This window comes from Chinchilla lanigera, unplaced genomic scaffold (assembly GCF_000276665.1).
Source record: "Chinchilla lanigera isolate Chin_1 unplaced genomic scaffold, ChiLan1.0 scaffold00094, whole genome shotgun sequence".
NCBI classification, from domain to species: domain Eukaryota; kingdom Metazoa; phylum Chordata; class Mammalia; order Rodentia; family Chinchillidae; genus Chinchilla; species Chinchilla lanigera.
In genome coordinates, this window is record NW_004955495.1 from 258,461 (window position 1) to 264,899 (window position 6,439).

Below are 6,439 nucleotides of genomic sequence, written 5' to 3' on the forward strand. Positions count from 1 at the left end.
TGAAGCCACGGGACATCCTGCTTTTCTTTCTTTTTCCTCCTCTTCCTCCCTCCTCCTCCTCTTCCTCCTCAGCCTCTACTGGGAATTCCAGTGTGAGTTACGCCACTGGACAGGATGAGGGAGAGGGCGGGTCCTCTGAAGGAGTGGGGGCAGCATCTCTGCCTGGCGGTTCAACCTGAATGCAAAACGACCAGACCCTTGGACAGGCTGGGGGGGGCATGAAGGCTTCGGGCTCCTCCGTCATGGAGCGGCCACTCTGACGTAGGTCTGTAGCCCGCACCGTCACAGCTGCCTTAGCTGATTGCAGGGGGCACCTTGGGATGGGGATATCAGAGTAGGTTCAGCTACAATATCCAAAGAAGAAAGCTGAACCTACTCTAAGCAGGGGCCCCGGTGGGGACCCTGGGCTTGCAGGGAGGGTCCTGCAGGAGGGAGCGGGGAGGTTGGGCGGTTGGGTTCAGTGCTAATTGAAGCAGGAGATTAGGGCAGGCAGGCGGGACCTGTCAATCATGGTTGAACCCAGGGCCACCTATTGAGTATATCCTTGGCCCTTTTCTTATTTTTTTAATTTTAATTTTTGCAGTACCAGTAGTGGAACCTAGGACCTTCACACTGAACTATATCTCCATTCCTTTTTATTTTAAAATTTTACTTTTTATTCAAGACAATTTCTCACTGAGTTGCTAAGTTGCCAGTATCAGACTTGAACTTGCAGTCCTCTTGCCTCAGCCTCTCAGTTCTGGGATTGAGTGTACTAACATTCATTCATTCAGTACAGGATCTTGGCATGTAGTCCAGTGTAGCTTTGACCTCCTGGCGATCCTCCCACCTCAGCTTCCTGAGTGTTAGGGTTAGGAACGCATCGTCACGTGTGGTTTGAATATGGTGTAAATTGTACTGAGTGAATGTTCAGTGAGCGTAGTGTCCTGTAATCCAGTCAGGAAATCTTTAATATCCAAATAAGAAAACTGAATCTACTCTGAGCAGGGGCCCCAGTGGGGAGAGCCCTGGGCTTGCAGGGTGCCCTGGGGCAGTCACTTGGGGCCTGAGGCCATGCTCCTCCCAGCCTGCCTAAAAGTGTCAAGGAAGCGGGATGCCAGCACCCAGAAGGCAGGAGCTTTCAGGGTGTGGCTATGGGTGGGGTGGAGTAAGGACTTTCCCAGGAGAATCTTGACCCTTAGGGCAGAGGAGGAAGGACCAGGAATAGGAGTCTTAAAAAGAGCAACTGGAAGCCGGGCTGGTGGCGCACGCCTGTAATCCCAGCACTCGGCAGGCTGAGCCAGGAGTATCGTTGCAAGTTTTAAGGCCAGCCTGGGCTACAATGAGGTTTTTGTTTTTGTTTTTGTTTTTTTACAAAATAAGTTCAAAGCCAGCCTGAACTGCATAGCGAGACCCTGTCTCAAAAATTAAGTAAAAAACAACATCAACTGGCGCCAGGGTGGTGGCACAGGTTCGTAATTCCAGGACTGCAGGAGGCGGAGGCAGAGGATCGCTAGGAATTCAAGGCCAGCCTGGGCTACATAGTGAGAGCCTGTCTCAGAAAACCAAAAGCAAAACTTGGTATCACCTGGCATGGAGGCAAGTGCCTATAATCTTAGCAGTTGGGAAGCAGAGGCAGGGAGTGTGATCTCCAGGCCAGCCTAGACCATGTTAGCAAAAGCGTGTCTCAGACAAAATATAGTGCTACAGAGTTAATGTCCTGGGGATTGTAGGGGTGACACGGGTACCCTGTGGCTGTAGAATCAGGTGGGTGGGGCCATAGCCTGTGACCTAGGGCGATGCTGGCCTTCACTAGTCTGGCTGGGAGGGTTAAAGCAGCGCCCCCTGTAAGCACTGCATGTTTTGGGATTGTAGCACCGGGATTGATGTTGGCAAGGAGAGGTGGGAAGTGTGACACGTGAAGCTCGATAATGGAACCCCAGTCAGTGAGGGAGCTGCGCATGGTGACAGTGCGCCTCCGGCAGCGGACCTGTCACCCCGTTTGGCCTCAGTGGTGAGCTGGTGTTGGATGGCAGGGACGCGTTGACCAGGAAGCAGCTTTTAGATGAGAGTCACGGACACTGGCGGGCATTGTCCTGTTTCCCCAGGCCTGCAGTGCTCCTAGTGTGCCTCTTAGGCTCTCGGCGGGGACAGCGGGGACGTAACTGACAGTTCTGAGCAATCAGCGAGGGCAGCATTTGTGTACTGCTTCCCTCTGCGTGAGGGGAAAGGGAAGGGAATCCACTGCATTCTAGCCATGGATTGTGACAGTATGGAGATTTGATTCCGTTTTCAGCCTCATTGAAAATGGTGATAATGATCAAATAAACCTCCCCTCCCAGTACCTCAGCGAAAGAATGAGTTTGGGCTTTGAAGTTAAAGAAGAGGGAGTCCTTAAAGGAAACAAAAATTGGAGCCAGGCACGGGGGGTTCACACCTGTAATCCCAGTGCTTCAGAGGCTGAGGCAGGACAATCACTGAGTTCAAGGCCAGCCTGGACGACATGGGGGTTAAAGGCCAGCTTGCCCCACATGGCGAGACCCTGTCTCAAAACAATACAGTAAAAAAACCAAACCAAAATAAAGGTGGAGTCCAGTTCCTCTGCTGCCATTTGCTATGTTCCTCTGTGCAAGTTGCTGAAATACTGAGCTCCTTTGCACAGTTCTGATAGTGTGAGGGTGTCTTTTTTGATTGGTTTGCTACGGTTCAGGGAGACCCAAGAGTAGCCCCTGCTTCATGTGGTGTGGGGTCTGGATTCCACCAAAGACAGTCATTTGTCCACAGGAGTGACCGAGAGGAACTCTATGACTGCTGTCACCTTTACCTGCGGTGTCGTAAATTGTGCTTTGGAGGGTTTTTATTTTTCTTTCTGGCAGTGCTAGGGATTGAACCGAGGATTTTTGAACTGAATTAAATCCCCAGTCCTGTTTTCCTGTTTGTTTTTGAGACAGGTTCTTTCCTAAGTCACTAAGTTGTCTGGGCTGAGCCTAAGCTTGTGATCTTCCTGCTTTAGCTTCCCAGAATGGTGGGATTACAGCTTGCACTGCGCAGCTTCTAGAGCACTTTTAATTTTTGTAATTCGCTTGTAGTTTTTTGTTTCTTTGGGGTTGGTTTTTTTGCATTTTAAAATTTCATTTGATTTCCTTATATTTGTAGGGAGCGTGTTTGGTAACTCACAAGTTAACAAATAAGCTATAAGATTGCATTCAAGAAGTCCTGGAAGCAGAGAGGAAAGGGTGGAGGTGGTGGGGAGATAAACCCTCACAGGCCACGCCCCCAGGCACACCACTTGTGACCACACCCATATTCAGCTGTAAGCCTGCATCACTCAGTCACCTTCCAAAAGCCCCCTGATGAGCACATGAGGCTCTTGGGGGACAGCTAGATATAAATCATAACAGTATGTGTGCAGCTACATTAACATGTAAAATACAGAGGATGCTGTCATACCGATCAGTAATGATGTGTTATGAAAAAAAATTAATTACAGTCTGATTTGTGATATCAAATCAGATGTCACTAGTTTCAGAATTCAATTTCAGTTAATGGCATTGAAACCAAAGATTAATAACAAGGAAAAAAAGCCAATAAAAATGATGAAATGGTAAACTAAACCATTTGAAGAATAAACTATGTGAACTAAGGATTTTTTTGGTACTGGGAATTGAACTCGGGACCTGAGCTATATTTGACCTTTTTTTTTTGACACTTAAACAAATATTGGGTCAGCAATGGTGACACACTCCTGTAATCCCAGTACTTGGGAGGCTGAGGCAGGAGTATCTCTGCAAATTTGAGGCCAGCCTGGGCTACAAAGGGAGTTCAAGGCCAAGCTGAACCATATAGCAGGACCTTATCTCAAAAAAAAAAATAGTAAAATATAGATAACCAAACTTACAATGAAGTGGCATTAAATACTTCGACTTGCTGTTACCATTGCTAGTATGTATCTCCAGAACTTCCCACCCTTCGGTACTGAAACTTGGAATCTTTTAAAAATGAACCCTTTTTTTTTCTCTTTACAGCCCCTGACAAACACTACTCAACTTTGTGTCTCTATGAGTATGATCACCCTAGGAACTCATGTAAGTGGAGTCATAAAATACCTGCTCTTTTGTGTCTTGCTTATTTTACTTGACATAGTAGCCTTATGTCTTCAGAGTTCATGCACGCTGTAACGTTTCAGAATTTTATTCCTTGTAAGGCTAAATAACATTCCATACACTGCATTTTGCTATCTGCTCATCTGTGCTTGGATTTGGGTTGGTTTCCCTCTTGGCTGTTGAGAATAACATTACTGTGAATATGGACATACTCTTATAACTTCAAGACCCTCGTTTCTTTGCTTTCTGTCTGCTTTTCTTTCTTGTTTTATCACTTGCTTCCCTTTTTTCATTTTTTGTGGAGTTTGGCTAAGTTCCCCAGGCTGACTTTGAACTCCTGCCTTAGCTTCCCCAGTAGCTGGGACTACAGGCTTGCTGCACTGTGCCTGGCTATGATGTGTGTGTGTGTGTGTGTGTGTGTGTGTGTGTGTGTGTGTGTGTGTGTGAGATTTGTTTGTAGACTCAGATACTGTGTAACTCAAAACCATGAAAATATTTTCTGTAATGATTAATTTTTTACTTCTTTTTTTGGGGGGGCAGTACCAGGGATCAAACTCAGACCTTGCCCTTGCCAGGCAGGTGCTTGTGCCACTGAGCTATATCCCCAGCCCTTGACTCATCTTAAGAGGTTTCAGAAATTTAAATTAGATTATGCCACTGGGTGTGCTGGTACATGCGTGTCATCTCAGCACTCGGGAAGGTGAGGCAGGAGGATCGCAGCAAGTTCAAGGCCAGGCTGGATTACATAATGAATTCAAGGCCAGCCTGAACTACATAGTGAGACCCTGTCTCAAAACAAATAAACCAATAGATTTTGTGCCTATAGTAAGAATGGAGTCAAAATTTCTAAATTTCTCAAAAATCTTTTTTTTTTTTTTCAGTGCTAGAGATTGAACCCAAGGCCTGGTTCATATTAGTGAGATCTCTACCACTGAGTTACATCCCCAGCGTTTTTGGAAAAAAAAAATGTTCAAACCCTTTTTTAAACATATATTTTAGATTGGGGTTGTCGGTTACTTAAAAAAGAAATACCCGCTTGGCTTTTGGTAGAGACTGTTGTATGTGCAAATGAAACTGGAGGCAGTGAGTAACATAACATTGAATCTTGCAGTCCATGAAAATGGTATAGCTCCCCATTTATTTAGGTCTTTACTTTCATTTGACAGTGTTTCATAGTTTTTGTTGTCAAGGTTTTATACTTCTTTTCCTCCCTCCCTCCTCCTCTCCTCTCCGTTTTACCCTTCCTCTGTTCTGCAGATTGAACCAAGGGAACACTGAGGCACTCTCCCACCCCTTTTGCAGTTTTTTAAAAAGATTTTGAGATGCTCCCTTGCCAAGTTGGTCAGACTGGTCTTGAACTTGCAGTCCTCCGGCCTTAGCCTCCCACGTAGCTTAGATCACAGGCATGTGCCACTGTGCCTGCCTCCTGCATTTATTTGTGGTAGTTGATCTATGCTATTGTGAAGAATTGTTTTTTGATCGTTGTTTTTCTGTTTGTCAAGGTGTGTTTTTTTAATTTTGATTGCCATAAAGTGTAAAAATTACTTGTTGAAAGTCAAGGTAATAATGTTAAGTTTAAACAAATGTTTTCTCATCACAAACTCTGGTAAGAATGTAGTTGGTCTCAGGGACACTGGGGATGGCTTTGCCTGGTCCTCTTCGGTATAGATGTCCTTGGGGGTTAGCCACTGAGTTTCTGTGCTGCTGTTGTGACTGACTGGTTGTGTGCAGCCCTGCTGCCCGTGTACCTTCAGGGAGGTTGCAGAGGGTTGGAATGGATCACGCTCAGCTAGTCTTTCCTTAAGGGTTGTAGTAAGCAGAAGATAAAGAAATTTAGACAGATAATTTGCTTTCTAATTTTTATTTTTATTAGTCCACGTTTGCAGTACTTCATGGTCACGTTCATTGTAGGTAGTTGATACATGAACATAACACATCTCAGATCTTTTTATTTCCCCTTCCCCGCCCCACTGTCCCCCTCCCCAGACACATGTTGGAAGTGACAGAGTCTGACTTAGCTGGAAAGCTGGGGCAGTGAAAGGAGGAGGTGGCTGTTAGCACCGGGGAGAAGCTGGGAGAAGCACAGGTGGCCTGGAGTTTTCTCTTAAGTGGGTGATGTAATGGGAGGTGAATGCTCTTTGTCCAAAGAGCATATTTCCTTCCTGTCTTCCTCTTTCCCATCTACCCACCCATCTACCTACTCACCCATCCATTTATCCACCCATCCACCCACCCACCCATCCATCCATCTACCCACCCACCCATCCATCCACCCACCCACACATCATCCACACACCCATCCGTCCACTTACCATCCGTCCATCCATCCACCCACCCACGCATCCATCCACCCACCC